The sequence below is a fragment of the Thermobia domestica genome, chromosome 4 (genome assembly GCF_964235325.1).
Source record: "Thermobia domestica chromosome 4, izTheDome1.hap1.1, whole genome shotgun sequence".
Lineage (NCBI taxonomy): Eukaryota > Metazoa > Arthropoda > Insecta > Zygentoma > Lepismatidae > Thermobia > Thermobia domestica.
The window spans coordinates 244,374,322-244,394,950 of record NC_137457.1 but is presented as its reverse complement, the minus strand read 5'-3'; the positions used below and the strand labels follow the sequence as shown (position 1 = coordinate 244,394,950).

Below are 20,629 nucleotides of genomic sequence, written 5' to 3'. Positions count from 1 at the left end.
ACAGTAAAAGTAAGTTAATATCCTTGAATATTATGTATTATTGAAGGTAATGAAAAAGTAGTGGCAGGAATTCCTGGATAATAACTAAAATGAATGATTGAGTAAGAAATAGTTATTTGTCACCCTTGCCTTTTCTGTTTCTCTTAATTTTTCAAAATTTCCGATTTGCTTCACACACCTCTACATTAAACCAAAATTCTTCATGCATACCTATCAACAGTTCAAAAAGGTGTTGAATACGGTGGACAGGAGAAAACTATGCCGCTAAAGAAATTGTTAACGAACAACTAAAAACATTACTCCCTTCACGTATTTCAATAAATTGCGTTGCATTACATGTAAACATAAAAGCCATCTATTGTGTGCTAATTTACTACGGAAGACCATCAAGTTGCTCACAAGAAATACCATCGCTAGATGCATAACGGACTTGTTATTTATGATTGAAAAGTTCTGAGGTGAATGATCCTGATTCAGTGACCACGACTGTACAGATTACCCTCCATCAATGACACATGATAGCAAATTAGTATTGCATTTACATATACTTAAGGGAAACACATACTATTACTGACCGAAGATAGATTTTCTCAGCACCAGGATTAACACCTACCTCATAAGCTTAGGCAACGAGATGGTTTGATCTTTCAGCGATCTTTCAGTTATTGCGGTTGATCATCACTTTTTGCATTAGAAGCTGAGTGAGCATATAGGTATTTCTAAAAAACGTAGAGAAAAAGAAATAAGAAAAGTTGATTTACCATACATATGTCCTATCCATAATTTTGTGATGGACTTGGTGTACAAGGAGAATATTTATCCAACATGAATGAGCTCAACTTGACATTTAAATATTTACAATTTGTCAACCAGAATATAATTTTAAATAATGGATGTTAGCACTTAAAGTGCCAAGGAATTGATTTTCAAAATTTAGCACCTGGGAAGGAACTTGACAAGCTGTTTCTACTTTAATTAGAACATTAATTTTAAACTTTGTTAATTATTTATTGTGTTAAATAGTAGTTTTTTAACTTAAGGTTTTAATAAAAGAGTAATGAAACTACTAATATAGAAAATATAGAATTTGTAATCATAGATTTGTAAACATTTAATGTTTTTTTAAAATTATAATTAAAATCGTCTTTAATGTTTATCAGTTTCGCATAATATTTAATATCTTAACATTTCGACTTCTTAACCTAATGTTTAGTAATACATAGTAGTACGGAATTTCCAGTACAGTCTTCCTCAATGTTTTGATCACACAAAGATTAAAATCTAATAATTACGATAAGAACATATAAAAATCATGATTTATTTCTACACTGCGGTAGGAAATAATTTAATGCATATGACATTTTAATAATGCATCTGCTGCGTGACTATTAAAATATTATTGACTTATAATTCTAGTGTAAACATAATTACTTTAAAGTAACTTAGTAGTATTCCTGTTGTTGAGAATTAGGCATTAACTATAAATGTATCGGCAGTTTCTTTTAGCTTCATTATTTCTGACGTAGTTCATAATATGTAAAATTTCGGACTTCCTAAGAAACTAAAATTATATGATTCTATAGAATTTCATGAAACATATATATATAAGATGTTAAAGATAATACAAACTATATTTCTATCATCAATGTTTTCTAAGTTATTTAAATAATACTGTACAATGGAATCTACTGTGAAATATCACTAAATTGAAACATACATTCATTTAGAAATACAATGAAAAACAAAATATGTAGATACATATACTTACCCACTGACACTTAGGTTTACACTCTGCTGTAATGGGACGGTAGGGGTTACAATCACACATATCTGTAAACAATACAATACAATACAATATCTGTAAACAATAGAATTTACGTGTGATTTTTATTTTAGAGTTCACACTGAATTTTGCTCTAAAGCAAGCAACAAAGAAACAGCGACAATGTTAAAAGTGCATGCATTTAAGATAGAAATGAAAGTGAGATCTCCATACTCAGTTGGTTTATCTAATTATGTTTCGTGGTCGAACTGCAAGATGAGAGTATGATCTTCGATCAACATCACGTTTGCAAGAGTTTCTCCAAAGCACACTGGAAACAAACTCTCGGGAAAAAGCATTGAAAACGAATTACGCACGAATTATATCAATGGCAATTGAGAGATACGAGTACTTAGGATGTTAGAAGACCATTTAGAGTTTACAAGAGCAACAAGAATCGCTACCTGGAGCCAGGAGACCACTGATTTTATGAAACAATTTGAAAGATTAACTGCATAGAGTCTCCACTTTTAGTAATTTTATCTCATTTGCGACAGTGATAACGCTAATGACAATAAGCTGAGTACTGATCAATGTCTGGGCAGGCTCCGAACCATATTGCACCACAAAAAAATGTTGTGTGGGCTAAATTAAAACATTATGTAAATATGATGGTATGCCTTTCACGATCGAACCAAAACTGTTACTGCAATGTACTTGTACCCTATATTTCTGAATTCCATGAAATGTAGCTCAATCCTCTTCCCCGGCATCTTTTAGTAGATAACATAATGTTGTTCTTGTTGTGATTAAAAGTAATGCTTGCTTATCAGTCAAAGGTAAGTGTAAAATTAATGCATTACAATATGAAATACTTCCTCATTTGTTCTACTCTTGTGAAGTTATCCTTCGACTACTTGTTCTTTAGAGTGCCTATGCCGCAAGAAAGTACTTTTCCTGATTGCTGGGTGGTGTCACTTCTGGTTGAGGAATTCTTCTCAGGGCAGACTTCAGTATTCATTCGATACAGAACTCAAGTGTTGTCTTATCAATGGCAAAATAGTGTCATTGTAGACAGGAAATATTTCAGTCAACCAGGAAGTAAAATTTTTAGTATTTTAAGTCTGAAAATGAATCTAGATGTGCCTTTTATTCGCAGCAACTCCATGTTATGCAATTCATATTTTAAATCTCACTCTTCATGAGACAGGCGTAAATCCGCTCAAATTTGTTAATATTTTGATTGAAAACCTTCTATAATTTATTAACAATATTATATTTTCGATAAAAGCACGCGATATACAATAAGTGTTAAAGATAATAGGGTGAAGAAAAAATGTGCAAAAGAGATCATGAACCATCCACCATATTAAGTCCGTATTTCCAAAGCGAATACATTCTAAAGATAGGACGGCTAATATTACCCCTTTGTCGAAGGTGGATAATCTCAAAGTGATCTTATGAAGGTTGTATCATTTCTGTCAGACATCTCTGAAGAAACGTCATTGCACTATGATCTTATCAAGATTGTCTTATTTATTTCAAGCATTTCTTGAGAAAATAGCACAGTGATAGAACGTTTGGGATTTCTTTGTGCTAATATAGAAACAGAAAATGTGCTTGGTTCAGCGTCTTGAGATGTCAATCAAGGACTTGTGAATATGATATATTCCTAATATTTGATTCATTTGAGTTCATGTATGAGCCGTATGAGTTAACATTTTATGTTAATGAGTAGAAATAGTAGATATCTTGAGTGAAACAATGGTTCAAATTCATTCTGTTAATTGTAAAATCCACCATGTGTGATTTTGAGCAGATAAATCTTATCATTATAGTAGAAATATGCCACAATAATTAATTCGTTGGGGTTATTTTGGAATTATTGGTGCTGCATGTCTAAATATAATGTTCCACATTCTTCACATCCATAGAGTGGTGATAACTGCCATGAATTACTAAGCGTACTCTAGTATAAATCAATATTTGCTTTCTCTCTAGATAAATAACACCATGTATATTTTAGGGTAAAACATGTGATAGGTAGATTTTCATTGAGAGTGGAAACGTACATTATATTTGCTTGAAGATGTAAATCCTTTCTAAGAATCATTTACACTGTAATTTCAAATTTGTTCAAACATCTATGTCTTTTCCTGTTGGTGCTTTATTTTTCTGAATTAACCAGTGCGATGACAGATCACACTCACTGCGCGATTGAATTATGTGATATTTTCAGCTTCTCAGTACTTGCAAATCTTTCTCTGGTTTTATATTATATTTGCCTTGATCAAATTGTTCTACCCTTTTCCTACGGGAGAAGAAATTCTTAGACTATTTTAATAAAACCGGTTTCTCATAGTCAACACTACACGAAACATGTATAGAACATTTTTATTAAAACAATGAGTGGGTCCATCGTAGGTTCTAAGAAAGTGGACCCACACAATTTTGCGTGTTTTGAAGCAGTAGTGAGCGTGAAAAATGAAAAGTCCTCACTTGTGTATAGAAAAGCTACTCGCACGATTGTGCGGGTTCGGGCGGAAAGGACTACCTGCCTTAGGTAATATAGACTGCTCGAACAACATCATTCCTGGATTCCATACAGCAATATTCAATGCTCGAAATTCCCACATTAGTTCCTCCAGGAATGAAACTACTTAGAAAGAGATTTTAAAGCAGCGAATTTTATTATCAAGTAGTATGTTTCTTCAGGTTTTTCTTTCTGTAAATCTATTTCGCAATTCTAGTTAATATTACTATTAGGCATAGTGCACATTCATTTCCACTCATAGAAAACCTACCTATATTTTGTTATATTTCCTACCAACTGAAAAGTTACATATTCGCGAGTCACAAAAATATGCTTCTACTAAGTATTTCACATACATATGCTGCATATTATCTTTGTATAATGGGAACGTTGAACCACTATTTAAAGTGTTATTTTCTGGTTAAGATAATAAGTGTTTTGTGTGAGTTAGTTTAGTTTTAGAATAACCTAGCAGTTTACTTTCCTGATAATTTACTTTCCTAGTTCGTCTTGATTACTAAAGTTAAGAAGTGACATCTGAGCTCAATACGCAAGAACAAGTAAACTAATCAAACTGTACAGTCAGAAACGATATTAGGTATAGGGTGAAGGTGTAGAAAATGATGGTTCGAACCGATAATTAATATTGTTTGTGACTGTAGTTTTAAATTTACAATAGCATTTTCATAAACTTTAATTGATCATTATTTACTTGTGCTTCTCTGATAGACTTAAAACCATACTTTTAAACAGAGCAACACTTTATAAAGATACTATTCTGAACCCTTTACTAAGTATACATACGAATGGAATAAACTAATGACATTTTTGTACACACGGTAGTGAATTCAGAGTTGTATTCTTTGAAAGACCATTGACTACCATTGCAATATTCGCCTTGCTTCTAGTTGTCACTTTTTTCAATAATATATTAATGTTTGCTGATTCCTATATTCGTATAATTTACAAAAGATAATAGGAAAATTACGTCACATAGCAATACTTTCAGCTGAGCGGTCTAAATATCTCCTTGATATCAATCTAGGAAACCGTCATCGACTTGGTCAATATCTTAATAAATGGACTTCGGAGAACTTTCGATGTATTATAGCAATACGTAAACATAACCAGCAATAGCGGCATTGAGACAAGCTTTGAGACGAAAGTACATCAGTCACAATCATAATCGCATTTTTGCTTTTGCTTTCGTCATTTAGTGTTTCGTAAGAGTGTGTTTAGTTTTACCTCTTAATAGGGTCAATATTCGATTAAACTTGCGTTCAGAATTTACCCTATCAATCGTGTTTCAAAAGTATCATCTGTGTCAGAACCGTTTTATCATAATGTTATTATCATAAATTTTCTTATATTTTTAAGTAATACCTTCATTAATCGTGAATCGTTCAACACATGCAAAGATAAACACAGAGTGATATAACACATTACGTGCTTGACTATTAAGTACTTTTAGTGTTCTATTAACAATAGCAATCAGGGATGTACAAGATGGTGTAAAGAAATGAGCCGGGAAATGTTGGTGAACGAAACAGAAGTCTAAGAAAAAGAGGCTTTGAAATTCCATACCAGAAGAAAATTTACATAAAGAAGAAAACTGAAAAGCTCATTGTATGGTAAGAAAACTTTCTATGAGACACAGATACGATACGTTGAAAAGAGAGAATAAATTATTTTGAGAGAGTTGCATAAACTACAAATATTATGATCAAATGAACATATTAGAAGTGGAGTGGTTATCTTTGAAGTTTCTCTGTTTGCAAAGCCTGATCTGCCAATTATAGCAGCATAAGTGTGATAATGATAAGAATTATTCTGTAAAATTAAGATGTGATGCTTTAGTTGTTGCTGTGTTTCATATGCATTAATTTAGTGCATCTTTAAATTGTACGAATAGTAAGCACACTCCAACTGAAAGTAAGAGTAATAATAAGTGTTTTTTTCTTCTAAAGGCAAATGAAATAGCATGATATTAATTTATCTCTACTTTTGCGGTCGATTTACAAGTTCAATCCTTATAAACAACAAAATTACGGCACTAATCTGTTTGTGTATATAAACTCAATGGAAAAAGTAAATATGTATACGTTATTTACATTCGACCTTGAGAAACAAAAATATTTTAATAAAACATTTGACATATTTATTCATTGTATTCACACACTGTATACTGACATCGTAAAATCAATCTCCAATATTTGAAGTATGTGCTCTAATTATCAAATTTAACATTTAGTTAGTATTGTAAGTATTTTATTAACGATTTAGTATTTACCTTTATGTATGTCTAACAAAGTAATTTAGTCTTGGACTTTTTCTAAAATACTTCTGTTTAGCAAAAAATGTGTTTTTCAACTCCAATACCAACTTTAAGATTAAGGATTTTGCTCTCATGAAAGTGACATCTACATCCAAAAGTTATTGTGTAGTAGTCCCTTAGAAGTAAAAGAGATTTTCTTTGAAATACACTGTGGGACTATACTCATGAATTCAGGGTCATAAATTACTTTATATAGTATATACTTACTTCTATTACGAAAACGTCTGAAGCTCACATTCTCCAATAATCTATGTAGAATTTCATTTACATCTGTATCGTTTGCAATTAACTTGAATGAAAAGCAGAACAAGGTATATTACTGTGTATTATTAATTGAATCAATCACATTTAAGCTAATAATTTTGCTAATTAGTAAGGAAAAGATAATTATATCTCTCCATGCCATACATAAAAAGGTCAACAAATTCAGTAATTAATGTCATTACATTAACTAAAACACAGCATTTGTTTCCTTCTATCAGACCATTAACATCAATCTCAAATGAATTTCTTCAAAACTCATTAGCACATAAAAAGTCATAACATGAAAATTTAAGAAAAAATAAAGTTAAAATATACCAAGATGTAGATAATGTTCTGAATACAATAATGTACATAACAAGATACGATTAAAAACTGAACAACATTCTACAACTGTATCATTATTCTTTATATTTCTTTTGTTACAATAACTAACATATTTCTCTCTCACGTGTATGAGATTTTGTAAGTTAATAGCAGTAACTTCCATTCAACTTCCATATAAACAATACTTTCAGATGAAACAACTTTCATTGTTACTTTACATTTTACATTGCCTTGAAACCACAAACCGAATCTAAGAATGAAGGTTTTCCTAACTATATGATGTGAATATTCCCTTATAGAGACTTTTAGTAAATAATTCAAGCATTTAAACATATGCTTAGTTACTTTAATGGATTACATTTTAAGAAAATAATGTTAGTATATTTTAACAGAATATTGAATGTTATATTGTGAAACGATTAACACTTACAAGAGCATTTTAAAAATATTAAAATCTTATTAACACACACACACATATATATACAGGGTGTTTAATAAGTAATGGTCATAAATTAAACCGTAGATAGTACATGCCAAAACTAACAAAAAAGTCTTAGTAAACATGTGTCCGCAAACGCTTCGTAACGGAGATAGGGGCTGTCAAAAGTTTTTGGGAAAATGAAGTTTAGAGACGAATATCTCAAAAAGTATGAATCGGACAGAGGGTGGTCCAATGAATGACTATCGAAGTCAGACATGCGCTATGCAGAAATGCATGGTTGATAACTGCAATGCTCGCGCAAGGGATTCGCCAAAGAAACGGAAGGAATCCCGGAAAATTGTCTAAGGAAAGGGGGCTTGAGATGAACATCGAGGGCGAGTCTATCCACCAGTAATTCATACGTCGTGGTACCAGGTCGAAAGCTCGAAAAGATACAAAATGGCGGACAATGTTTACGTGCCGTGTGTGGTTGCATAACCAGCAGGAAATGACAGAGGTAATCGAAGTGTGGTGATATACGTTCAAAATTGCTCCAGGAAGAATTCCGACAACTAATGCATACGTACAAGTGTGGCAGCACTTAGGTAAATCAAACGGTATGCAAGGCACTGATGAAGCATTATGTGCTAAGCAGTTAACGTAACGAATATCCGCAAACTGGATTGCAATGGGAAAAGCATGACAACATTCGAGTATGTGGGAGGCGAATCTGAAACATTCCGCATGTTGAACGCGTAAATGTATTACAACAAGCAAAAAATGATGGACATGTAGTGTTTCTCCATATCAACAAACAGAAATCGTCATGTTGGTAATGTGTACAGCACTAATCATAAGGTAAACAGTAAATACCCAGATGTGTAACCACAGAAGAGATGCATGAGAAATTAACGTACCTCTATCATTAAAGTAAATCTTAGAAGTGGCGTCCATTCATGCGAATGCATGCTCGTACTCGTTTTCGCAAAGATCCACGTACTCGTGATAACATGTCGGCATCCTGTTGAATATGTCCGCACCATTGTTCCACCCTTTCTCGAAAATCTGAGATCAGAACCACTGCATTCAGTGGGCACTTCAGCGGATTTGAACCCGTAACATCATGCACCCAATGTGAGCTCAACGTCTGTTGCAACCCCGATTCAGTATTTCCAGCTGGCTTGCATGTTCTACCAGTGTTCCTTTCGGCCATTCCATTCATTTTCGCGCATCGTTTGTTTTACCTTGGTATTGGTACAGTAAAGGACTACTCTGTACATCTGCATTCGTCTTAGGAATGTGCTCTGAAGTAGTTTAGAACATGCACCACCACCTTTCTTCGATTGCCTCTCTCATTTCCTGTTGGTTATGCAACCACAAACGGCACGTAAACATAGTCCGCCATTTTGTATCTTTTCGAGCTTTCGACCTGGTACCACGAAGTATGAATTACTGGCGGATAGACTCGCCCTCGATGTTCATCTCGAGCCCCCTTTCCTTAGACAATTTTCCGGGAATCCCTCCGTTTTTTGGGGAATCCCTTGCGCGCGCATTGAAGAGTTATCAACCATGCATTTCTGCATAGCGCATGTCTGACTTCGATAGTCATTCATTGGACCGCCCTCTGTCCGATTCATACTTTTTGAGATATTCCTCTCTAAACTTCATTTTCCCACACTTTCGACAGCCCCTATCTCCGTTACGAAGCGTTTGCAGACACATGTTTACTAAGACTTTTTTGTTAGTTTTGGCATGTACTATCTACGGTTTAATTTATGACCATTACTTATTAAACACCCTATATATATATATATATATATATATATATATATATATATATATATATATATATATATATATATATATATATATATATATATAAGGAGTTAAGGCAATATTAAATCCCCAAATTTAAACAAAATAAAATATTTTATTGTCAGCTATGTTAAAATATCAATGACGTACATCAAAATAAAACTTTACAATCACTAAAATACTGTACCTTGAACCTTCTAAGAATATATTGCAAATGTATTCTATTTACTAACAGATAGAGAAGAATAGATTCAGGGGTATAAAGACGAAGTTGTGAATTGCATCTTCTTCAGTACTTGTTGTGGTGAGAGCCTTATTGATAGCAAATACTTTCGATTATTCATTACTTCATCAACTTTAACGTATATATTGGTTTGTCTCGAAAATGGTTATTTCTGAATCGTCTATTAGAAACGTTAAAGTTTTATTTTGTGTTAAGATAACAATGATTCAAATATTTGGGGTTTACCATGTACACTCAAAATAGGTAAAATCATCTCCTGTTCAGTATGATAATTTCTGTTATATAAAGTACAACATATACATTGCCTTGTTCAACATAAAATTATGAATTTTATGAACCTTATAATCATTCATAGCGTATCAATCTAATTTAATAAGAGAAAATACTAAACAATATTTCTCTTAAAATGTGTTTGCGTAATTGACGTATATATATATATATATATATATATATATATATATATATATATATATATATATATACAGTATAACCTCGTTAACACGAACTCGCTTAAGCCGAACACTCGGTTAGGACGAACAAAATTTCGGTCCCGGCATCGCTGTACGTTATCTTATAGGAAGTTTTATCGGTTAACACGAATTTCGGTTAGCACGAATTACGAACTAATTTTTAGTCCCTCGAATCAGTAAAGGTTTTCATTTAACACGAACTTTCAATCCTTTTTTTAGATCATTTTTCTTATTTCAGATTTCACTCCAGATCAGTTTTTGGCATACACTATTTATACAGACGAAAATTGCCTTGTAAATAAGAGAAAAACCAGAAACAGGTATCTTTCCTCTCTTATGAGGTGTTTATTCTGTTTTCCGTCAAGCGCTGAACATGCAGGTGCTTGGTAGACGAGCTGGCGACAGCTCGAGACAAAACTTCTTCTCTCCCCTTTAACTCCAAACTGGTGACAGCAATCATAAATACCTTTCCGTTACTAGCGCTACTCACCCTGCTAGCGGAGTTATCAATTTTATAACTTGACCTGGATTTTCTGCGTGGAAACTTTTCTTTTTAATCTTCGAAGATGGGATAATAAACTTACTGTAGTGTTTTCACTTTTCAGAGGATGGTACCGAGACTGAAACTAGTCTCGATCTCGATCTTAACTCGAATTTGAGACCGAGAAGTGCTTTTCGAAATCGAGACGAGACCGAAACTCTCAGTCTCGTCTCGATACAATTTTTTGGATGGTATCAAGACAGAGAATAGTCTTGGTCTCGTCTCGAATTTGAAACCGAGACGAGACCGAGGCTACTCAGTCTCGTCTCGATACCATCTCTAGTGTTTTCTATGACATACATAATATACTGTAGTGGTATGTATAGTCTGTATACTGTAATGTGTATGTATGGAGAAAATGTATTCGAATAATAAAATTTGGGACCCCGGTTAACACGAATTCTTTTAACACGAACTCCTGATTTTTCAGTCCGTTGGAATTCGTGTTAACGTGGGTTTACTGTATATATATATATATATATATATATATATATATATATATATATATATATATATAGAGAGAGAGAGAGAGAGAGAGAGAGAGAGAGAGAGAGAAACTTCAAAATGGATTGCACTGTTAATCCCGTAACTCATCTATTTATATTCTATAGTTATATTTGTAAACCACAGGACACACGCGCATAAGTTTTCTTATTTAAGTTGCTGAGTTTTATGAACATCATTTTCATCTATATGCTACTAAAATACGCAAAATGTATATTTTTAAATTAGGTACTGTAAGTTGTATTTAATCCGCGTCGAAATCCTCTTAATAGCTAAGATAATTACACTGCATATTTTGCACTTACAACTTTCATTTCTTCTTTAGTCTCCTACATTAAAACTTGTACTTGGAAAATTCTTATAACATAAGCTGTTGTATGATCATAGAGAGGAAATGGGAACTAATTGTATCTTTTCCCGTGTTAACATTTTCATTTCTTTTTAACATTTGACATATTATACAGTCTTTGTGTCCGGCCTCTGGTCCATTCTCATTTCAGACTTTAGTATAACTGGGTTTCCATAATATGGCTAGCCAGTAATAGTTCATTGTATATTTAAAATAAATATTTTCAATTTACTTTCACTGCGGATTTAAACGAAATCGATCAACTATCGACCAAATGTTTACCATTCGCAAAATACTCGAAAAAAGTGAGAATACAATACCCCGGTACATCAACTATTTATTGATTTTAGAAAGGTGTACGACTCGGTTAGGAGAGAAACATTATACAATGTTCATACAGAACTTGGAATACCGAGAAAGGTAATTAGATTAATTGAGATATGTTTAAAGGAATCCCAAACTAAAATCCGGGAAGGAAAATGTTTGTCCACGAGCTTTCACGTCAAAAATGCCCTGAAACAAGGAAATGCCATTATTATATAACTTTGTGCTGGATAACGCTATAAGGAAAATCAAAGATAGCAACCAGAGCCTACAGTTGAACTTTATTCACCAGGTTATGGCATATGCTGATGTAAATTTAATAGGGGATCATAGGAGAACAATAGAAATAAATGCAGAGATCTTATTAAACGCTTGCAGGGACATGGGTTTAGAAGTAAATGCAGAGAAAACTAAATACATGGAAGTGCGTCGGGACCGTAATACGGCAAATTATGGATGCGTTAAAATATTAAATAATATTTTTGATAAAGGAGATACTTTCAAATATTTAGGATCAATATTAACAGACGAAAATCCTATTCACGAAGAAATTAAATGTCGACTAAAAGCAGGGAATTCATGTTACTATTCGGTTCAAAATCTCTTGTCGTCGCGAATTCTGTCGAGAAATTTGAAGCTTAAGATGTATAAAACGATAATCATTCTTGTTCTGTATGGTTGCGAAACGTGGTCATGTACTCTGAGGAAAGAACATACACTGAAAGTATTTGAGAACAAGATCCTGAGACGAATACTTGGACCCAACAGGAACGAGAATGGGAAATGGCGGAAACTTAATAACGAGGAACTACATTATTTATACGGTTTACCAACATTGTTAGGGTCGTCAAATCTAGGAGGCTTAGGTGGGCAGGTCATGTAGCAAGAATGGAAGAAAATAGAAATGCTTTCGAAGTCTTGACTGGAAGACTAATCGAAAAACGACCATAAGGAAGACCTAGGCGCAGGTGGGAGGAAAATATTAAGATGGATCTCGCAGAGATAGAAATACAAAATAGAAACTAGATGCAGTTAGCTAAGGATAGAAGTCAGTGGAGAGCTTTTGTGAACGCGCCATTGAACATCGGGGTTCTATAGGCCATAGAGTTAGTCAGTTAGTAATTTTCAATTTACTTTATACTACATTGTGTTACGTGCGGATATTTTATCCACACTTAAAAAAAAAAAAATCTTGGAGTGTTTTGCCTGAGGAGTATGCAACCCGAAATAAAGATGTATAATTTTTTTAGCGCCTCTGGCGGAAAGTGGTGAATTATGTACCTACGACGGTGCTTGAAGAGGATGGCTTAGCCATTCGATTGCTACTGTGCAAGTGGGCACTATCTGTTCTACTATATTCAACTGTGTATAAGGATGTTATATATATATATATCACGCGTTTTCAGAATTAGTGAATTTTACCGTTTATTCCTGAAAAAGAAATCTATATTCAGATATTTCTAAAGTATTGGTATCTAATTTTCTGAATAGTGTTATTTCGGTTTGGTGATATTGTGTGGATGAAAAGTTCTGTACTGTGACACCAAATTACTTAAATCGGGAGTGAATAGAATTAGATATCACTTTTGTAAATGGGTGAGTTGTTATACTAATTTGTTATATTCTCTGATTTAAGGTATTACATTAATTGGGACTAAATATATTTTATATCTATTTGAATTATAGAACGGTGTGTTATTAAAACAATTTTGAATATAATTTTTTTTTAAGAAAATTAATGATTGGAATTGTGGTAGGGTAGATGCTGCTACTCTATTAGACTCCTTAAATATACTTACAGTAAAAAACAGTTTTATCCAGTATAAAAATATATATATCAGGATATAAATTTACATATGTAGAAACCACTATTCTTGTTCAAATCCATTGAAAGTAGATATTGCTTGATTGAATTATTGTTATAAACTTTTCAATTCACATATATAACCTTTTATTTCAATATCCTAATAGCATCTTTATGATTATTTATATCATGGTTTTTTTGTTTTGCTAAGCTGAAATACGCAGAAATCCTATAGATGAGAATTATTATAGAAAATATAGTTAACATTTGCACTAGGAGGATCTCGCATAATTTCCCTCATTTAACAATTATTATTGTAGGGCATGTTTCCCTTTATAGATATTTGTCCTGGTCATTAACGGCCGGTGGCCCACGACGGAGCCATACCTAAGGCACGTTACAAACAGTAGCAATCGAATCTTCAATAATAATAATAATAATAATAATAATAATAATAATATTAATAATAATAATAATAATAATAATAATAAAAGTTGTTGAAATTAGTTACGGTACATGCCTTACATCCTTGATAGGTTTAAAGTGCTGGAGTAAAATCTGTTTTCTTGAGACTATAGAAGGGAACGTACAACATAATACATGTATATACATTTGTGTGTTTGTTACTTTGTAAGTTTCTTGTTGGAGTTGTTAAATATATCCGCATTCTTTTTGTAGCAAAAAAAAAAAAAGTTTCAATTTTGGATGGTTAGAAGGCTATATGGTAAAATCGGATTTCTTGTACGAAACAAATGCTTGTAAGTGTGCAGTCGCTATTAGGCACAAATATTTTTCTGGTGGGAATATTTTTGTATATTATAGCATTAACTTTTATTTCTTCATTATTCATAAATATGGAAAATCCTGCGGGAAGGCCTGGTCAGCTAGTATTAAATGGGTTTGTAGGAGGAGAAAGGGGAGTATTTATTCCGCCTAATGTAGGTCAAGGTTGGGATTTGTCGTATTTGGAAGGGGAAGCAGAATCAAGTAGGCAACATTTATCGTCGTTCACTGCTGATAATGTAACTGACCTGTCTTCAACAGGTGTGTGTTCTGACTTTGCTGATAGCAGCGGAATGTTGAGGGACGAGTTGGAACCTTTGTGTGTGTCTACAACAAGTAGTCGTAGCTCCCTGAATCCGTTTATTGACCTTGATCAATCAGCTGAAGAGATGATTGCGAAAGAAAAGAAAAGCACAAATCCATTTTGCGATAAAAATAAAGTTGAAATTATGCGCAATGAACCTCAGAACGTACGTTTACTGAATAGTTTTGTGCCTTTTAATTTTAATATGGAGAAATTAACGGTTAATGCTTCTTGTAATTTGTTTAATGAACACGTACGTAGAATTCCTGTAGTAGATGGATCAGATGATGTAAAACTTTTTCAATTTATGAGTGTAGTCTATGGTATTATTAAATTGAAATTATTTCCTGTAGAAACCGTTCTGATTGCTGCATTAGGAAAAGCGCAAGGTAGATTAAATCAGGAATTAATTTCCTTATATGAAAAGACTACCGAATGGTCACAAATTACAAGTCATTTGTTTCAAAAATACCTTACACCATTAGGTAAGCGAGCCATCATAAATAGATATATTAAGGTTATGCAAAAACCCGAAGAGAATTTATTAGATTATGTAAACAAAATAATAGACTCGTATATTGTTTGCTATGGATCCCTAAATTATGGGAATAGTAAAGAAGTTATACAAATCATTATGGAAGGAATGAATCCCCACTTAAAACATGACATATATAAGTATCGTTACCCAACGTCATTCGATGAGTTGTTGAGTGAATTAAATCAATATGACTTACATCAAAGGAATTTGGAGGTATACAGTGCATTAACCAAGGTTTCAGGTAGAGGAGGTGAAGAGCGTAAACAGGTTTCCTGTTATTTTTGTGGTGGACTGCACCGAGTAGCCAATTGTCCTGCTAATAAACAATATTTGCTGAATAAAAAGTTGTTGAAAGTGAACATGGGGATGAAAATGGAAAGACGCTTTGCAGGGAATAGTGACCGGTCAGGGGCTCTGAATCAGGAACTTGGGTCCGGTGTTCAATCTTCTAATGGTGCGGGTGTTTCAAATTCTTTCAATAATCAGTTTATGAATAGTGATAGGAGGAATAAGAGACGCTTTGCAGCTAAGAGTGATCGGCAGCAGTATACGCTTCCTATGGAGAGGTCCAAACTTCGAATCCCGGTAGATAATATTGAACATGGACACCCTAATGTGAGTGATGGTGTTTATAGTGAAGTTTCTCAAATTAACAACATAAAAACAAAGCATTATGCATCTAGACCAGTGAGTAATTTAATGCATAGTGGTAATTTTAAAGGGAATCGAGTTTCAGTGTCTCGGAATGGTGTAGAAAATGCGAACTTAAACATTTTTAGTTCGTCACCTGCTAATAATAAAAGTATTAAGAACTTTAGTATTTTGAGACAAGTTCATGGAGAGGGAGGAACAATACCCTCAAACATTGTTGATAGAAATACAGTGAATATTAAAAGAAAGGATGGAACAACAGAAAATAATACTTCAAGAAAACTAATTGCAGTTTTTGTCGATGTTTTTGTGCTAGGAACTCGTAGGCGAGGGGGACTAGACACGTGTTCTTCAGCTTCGCTTATTGATAAACAAAACTTTGATAGGTGGAATCAAAATTTAAAATATCCTGTGCAAGTGTTTAATGAAAAGTTTACAAGAGTAGGGATAGATAAACAGAAGTTAACTTTAGAACAATGTGTGAGGATTCCCCTTAAATTAAAGAATCGAGTGTATCGATTAAAGTTTTTTTTTTATGGTGGAAAATCTTGAACCAGTTTTTATTATGGGAATTAATGAACTTAAGCAGTTAAAGGCAAAGATAGATTTAGTGACCAACAAGTTAATCCTTCCTTTAGAGAACTCTGTGGTTTCTTTGAACTTCTCATTAAGGGACCCCCACCTGATTTACGTGAAGATACTTGTGCTGTTGATTTGTTTTGCAGAGAACCATCCCAAATTTCAACAAAATTATTTTTGAGGAAAGAATCTTCGAGTGAGTTACCTCCAAACGTTGGTCGGGAGTCACACGTTAGGGAATTTACTCAGGAACCGACCAGGGGACAGTCCAGTGTTGCCAGCTCAGTGGAGACCAATGGTTTTTCCAATACCAGTTTCAATAAGCAGTCTATCGAGAATCCATGTCAATTGAGAGTGGACCCGGAAGTCTTGGAGGAACATCCGGAATTACAAGGTTTTCCAGATCTGGATGTGTTGTATAATTGTCATGGTTTTGTTAGTTGTCCAATGTAATGGTAATTCTCGGAAAATTTTATGGAAGATATATCAAGATGCCCAATTCATGTAGCGAGCAAGAATGGATGTAAGATGAGTACTAAGATAAAATTGTAATATTTTATTGTTATTATTATGAATTATAGAGAGTAATATTAAATTAATACAATTAGATGAACTCACCTCTGATAATATATATATATATATATATATATATATATATATATATATATATATATATATATATATATATATATATATATAATTAAAATGGATATTGATATTAAACCTGAGAAAATGTCATATTTTGAAATTTGTGTATTTTATGAATAGGATAACGACTGACGACGTTTCTTTAACTAACGTTAGTGTTTGTGACTATAGTAATGAGTGAAAGAGCGTTTGTATTTAGGGGGATTTTTTTCTTTAGTTTGGTTTTGTTTAGTTGGAGTGAATGAGTTAGTTAGAAATAAATAGATGTAGATAGAGGTGGTAAATTACTAACAGCGACTGACAAGGAGTAACGATAAATTAAATTCTATTCATAATTTTAAAAAAAGGTAATTACATGTTATAAAAAGTTGTGCCAACTTTTTATCGCTGAGTGGGCGATGTGTGTTACGTGCGGATATTTTATCCACACTTAAAAAAAAAATCTTGGAGTGTTTTGCCTGAGGAGTATGCAACCCGAAATAAAGATGTATAATTTTTTTAGCGCCTCTGGCGGAAAGTGGTGAATTATGTACCTACGACGGTGCTTGAAGAGGATGGCTTAGCCATTCGATTGCTACTGTGCAAGTGGGCACTATCTGTTCTACTATATTCAACTGTGTATAAGGATGTTATATATATATCACGCGTTTTCAGAATTAGAACTCGATTCATGTGAATTTGCTAATAATTCATTTTCGAATCATTACCACTATGGAATCCTAGCGAGGGTCAAAATTCGGAACACATAATAAATGCTAACAAGCCCGAAAACTCCCTTCACTTACACGGAACTGGACTGGGTGAAGCTTTCATCCTGCATTATACATAGTTGTCATTTCAAAGTTTAGCAATTTCCTAGAAAGCCGGAGATATTTATATCTATTTACTATACATTTGAAACTGCAACTATTTGAATCATGATTATATTAACATTAAATAGAACTTTTAAGTTTCTAACAGACAATTCACAAATAAAATTCTTTAGATCAACGAATACACACCACAGTTCTAACAATGAATAATCGAAGACAACTATACAAGGTATTTAGTAGAAATAAGTCTCTGATCACGACAAGTACTTAAGAAGACGTAATTCAGAACTTTGTTCTTATAACCTTGAAACTATTCTTCTGTATTCGTTAGTAAGTAAAGTGAAGTTATTTGCAGCTTATTCAATTAAATTGGAGTACATCATTGATATTTTAGTGTAGCTAGCAATAAAGTATTGTATTTGCGTTGGTGATTTATTATCACCTTAATTCCTTTTTATCCTTATGTATATTAATACATTTAAACATGTTAACAAGATACCCTAGTACATGTTATTAGGTTCATAATATAACTTTCAATATTTATTAAAGTACAGTAAATACCATTTTGTTCAAATGTAGTAAGTAGGTATAATATCATAAAATATTTTATTTATTTACTAGAAATCTCTACAAGGCAATTTCTACATCATATAGTTAGAAGAAACTTTCAGGATCAGATTCTTGTTGAATTAGCAAAATAATGTAAAATGGTAAATAACAATAAAAGTGAGCTTATATGGAAGTATTGTGTCTTCAAAGTGCCAGGAACCAAACTCTTTTCAGGTTATTACTGGAATGCTTAGTTACGCATTAGAATTTGATCTCTGAATTAAAACCATGTTTTAAAAAAACCTCAAGCTAAAGAATTAACACCTTCGTAAATGAAAAATGTTACTGTGTATGGAATTTAGCTTTTTCAAAGTAGAAATGTGGTATGTTAAGCGTTAACACACTTGACCATGATATTGCTTGCAACCAACATTATAAACCTAACAAAATAATAAGTTTTCAATTTTCTTGTTTCAACAATGTAGGCCGCCACTACTTTGTTCTACGTAAGGAGTGATTACTTAGATTACACAATTAAGAAAAAATATTTTATAAATTATATACTCATTTTTACACATACAGTTTAAGTAGTGTTCTACTGTCAAGCCCAAAAAAGAAATAACGAAATTTGTTCGTTATTTAATTATCTTTACAATTCTTTTATGTCAAGTACAATAAGATAATATGGGACTCTTTTGTACTATAGTGTTCTCAATTTGAAAATTGTAAGTATATTATTTAAATATAATTATGTAATATTAAGATTAAATAATTTAGATTAAATAATTTATTACCTGTCCAATTAGAGATAAAGTAAATAACACAAGTACCAGGAAGGTCTTATGCTTACTGGACATTTTAGTGCTTAGATGCAGTAATAAAATTGCTTCATCTAATTCATCATAATACTTTGAAAATGCTAACAAATTCAGAACTGAAATTATGATGTGATTAATGTGGATTTTATATTATATCGATCAGAAACAAAATTGTATTGCTTGGAATGAATTTTTTTAGTATTTAAAAATGAAGCTTAAAAGATATAACCTAAAACTCAAAGTTGCATTATAAAATGTAGCATAATTCGATGTTAGTTCATTCAATTAGAAAATATTGTACTAATTAGACTTTCATAAGCTATACACATAACATGTTATATCTTGCACACACTAAATTGCTTTCTTAAATACAGTTCTGTTCTAAAACAAAGTTGAATCATTGCAAATATCTTCAAGTTTTCTAAGAAATTTAATAGATTTGAGCATATCTGCTCTAAACATTATTTTGCTTTCTAGATGGCAAAATTTCTGCGAATTTTCTACGTACACATTAACAGCTCTAATCAACTTTTAATCTGTCATTTGCAGTCATATTTATGGAAACCCAGTCCAATATCCATCTACAGAAAAGATACATCCTGAAGAACCGAATGGATATGTACTCATTTGAGTGTATTACAGTAAAAACTATAAAAGTTACTATTGGTGCAAGAACAAAATTCGTTACATATTGTTGATGTGACGTTGCATATATAACTTTTTATTAACATCAACATCATTACTTAAGCTTTCGCATGTTGAGAAAGAAATTTTATATTTGAGTATGTCACGTTCCTTAATACAATAATTGCTTTTCCTCATTTTAAGACATTAAATGTAACGATTAAAAAGCAATACGTAAATAAATTATGATTTTATGGCTAAAGCACACATTGGTTAAGGTTATTCATAACGTCGAAATAGTTTGTGTCTAAAACAATAGATGGCGCCACCCTCACAAATGTTAACATATACAACTAATAAAATTAGAACAATCAAAAATAAAATAAACAATTCAAAAATTAAGCAAAAACGGATATAATCTGGTTAATGGACGTAACAAAATCTAGTGAATGGTACGTGTCGATTTCACATACTGTTATTAGTTTCATTGTTAGAAGCCACCATTGTTAAGTAAATAATCAACTTTATTTGCCGTACTTTCTATCAGAAACTGACCAAACTTGTCACACCCATCGGATTACAACTGAGATATCTAGGGAATGGTACCTGCCGATTTCACATATTGTTGTTAGT

General features: G+C 32.5%; 1 long non-coding RNA gene across 1 annotated transcript in view; it reads right to left on the bottom strand.

The window, feature by feature from the left end:
- Nucleotides 1–19,480, bottom strand: part of LOC145683478 (uncharacterized) — a 30,980-nt gene extending 11,500 nt beyond the window's left edge. The window contains exons 1-4 of the long non-coding RNA XR_014131118.1: nt 19,349–19,480; nt 6,838–6,919; nt 1,769–1,830; nt 614–719 (exon numbers count right to left, since the gene is read on the bottom strand). This is a non-coding gene — a long non-coding RNA (uncharacterized LOC145683478). The remainder of the gene's footprint in view (nt 1–613; nt 720–1,768; nt 1,831–6,837; nt 6,920–19,348) is intronic.
- Nucleotides 19,481–20,629: the final 1,149 nt, after the last annotated feature.